This window comes from Pholcus phalangioides, unplaced genomic scaffold (assembly GCF_987345545.1).
Source record: "Pholcus phalangioides strain wild (caught in Gottingen) unplaced genomic scaffold, Ppha-v1.0 ptg000001l_1, whole genome shotgun sequence".
NCBI classification, from domain to species: Eukaryota; Metazoa; Arthropoda; class Arachnida; order Araneae; family Pholcidae; genus Pholcus; species Pholcus phalangioides.
The window spans coordinates 20,892,344-20,894,357 of record NW_028301594.1 but is presented as its reverse complement, the minus strand read 5'-3'; the positions used below and the strand labels follow the sequence as shown (position 1 = coordinate 20,894,357).

General features: G+C 28.5%; 1 non-coding gene across 1 annotated transcript; it reads left to right on the top strand.

Annotated features, from left to right (window-relative positions):
- Nucleotides 1–479: 479 nt before the first annotated feature.
- TRNAY-GUA (transfer RNA tyrosine (anticodon GUA)) lies at nt 480–567 on the top strand. Its single transcript is given in 2 exon segments — nt 480–516; nt 532–567. It is a non-coding gene; the product is annotated as a tRNA-Tyr (tRNA).
- The last annotated feature ends 1,447 nt before the right edge of the window (nt 568–2,014 follow it).

Below are 2,014 nucleotides of genomic sequence, written 5' to 3'. Positions count from 1 at the left end.
AAAGAATTATTATAAAACGGGACAACGTAATAAAATAAAAACTTAAAGTTGTTCAAGTCTCATTGTCACAAAGTTGTATTTAAATTAGAATTTTTGTTATTTAACAGAAGAAAAAAACCATATAATTTTTTTCTCTGTAAATTTAAAATTTAATTTCTCAACACTCGAGTGTTGCTTCCAATGCAGTTCTCATTCTGTAGTTTATGGCCGTATAATATTGTATCTTAGCTAAAAAATGATTTTTAAATTGAAGAATTATTATAGCTAAAATACAATAATATGGCCCTAAACTACAGAATGAGAACTACAAAATAATGTCTCAAAATTGACAAAAATGGACATGCGGTAACATGTTCCTGCGGTACAGATATATTCTTGAAAAAAAAAAGTGAAAGAAAAAGTTTTTTTCCCCTTCTCCATTCATTATTGATATGGGTCATTTTTTAGACGGGCTCTCAAATAACGACGGCGGTTTCCATCCGTCGATAGCTCAGTTGGCAGAGCGGTGGACTGTAGATGGTTAATTCAGAAATCCATAGGTCGCTGGTTCGACTCCGGCTCGACGGAAATGTTTTTTTTTTTTTTCGTTGGTATTTCCGAATATCTTTGAACGCTCAGTAACATTTTCCGTCCGAGTTTTTCTCTACCATTTTCGTTCTTCCACAACCCCAATGTTTATTGCGCATATTCAAATCTATGCACAAAAAAGCGGCAACATGAAAATTCATTGCGTAAATTTTTTTCTTTCCAATCGAACTAAGCCTATGCACTGATCAGCACGCACTTTAAGATAAATAAAGTTACGCGAATAAAAAAAATATATATACATATATTTTAATTTTAATAAATTTTTTTTTATCAGAATTTTAATTCGATAAATGAATTTAAGTGCAAAGTTTGAAGTAGCAGCCTGAAAATACCACAAAAAAATCTTTTGTATATATACTTAGCATAAAAATAATTTTTTAGATAATGCTTTAATATTTCTCTTATGAGATATTAATAAAAACACTCGAGAACTTTTTAATAATAAAATGAAAAATATCTCTATATATATATATGTAGTATGTTTTCTCTCTCTCTAGAGCTTCTATCTATACGAATTTTAATTGCTATGGTGTGACAGAGGTGGAATTTTTACTTTAGTATTAATATTGTTAAGTAATATAAATGTAGTATTGATCGCTGTCACTGAAAAATTTAATGAAAGTATTTGTCAAAAAAATTAAACTATAATTTTTTTTTACAAAAAAAGAATGAAGTGATTTATGAAAAAAAAATATTTTATACAAAATTTTAAAAAAAAGTTCATGTATATGACATAGAAATATAACAAGAAATAGATAAAATAATAAATGCCAAAAAATAATAATCTCATTGATAACATTAATATTCAAATTAATATAAAATATAATATATATACTGTACAAAATTATTATTAATCTTATAAAAAATAATAAAATAATAATAAATTGATGTCAGCATTTTTTTAGTAAGAAAGTGTTGAAAAATTATAAAACTATGAAACGGGACAAAAAATAATAAAATGAAAGCCGCCAAGTTTTAATCGGGTGGACAACATTGTCGCACAGCTGTGTTTAAATTAGGTTTTTTTTTGTAACAGAGAGAGAAGAAAAAAATTCGCAGGGGAAAAAACACGTATATAAATTTTTTTCTCCATGAATTTCAAATTTTATTTCTCAACAGTCGAGTGTTGCTTCCATCTAATGCCTTCGAAGCTCCGATACGTAAATTATGCAGAGAATCGCAAGGAAATGTACCGTTCATAAATTAGGGAGGCGAAAGAGCTTCTACAGGAGGCGGAATACATCAGTGGAAAAAAGAAAAGGGAGCTACAAAAATCGATTTCATTCCCGAAGTATTCAGATGAAATTAAAATGAACCTCCAACACAGAAATAATGCGATGTACGGACTATTCAGAAGATAGGAAAATAGTGCTGCCACCTATTGCGTATTTTATAAAACAGAAACATGCAAATTTTCTGTTTACGC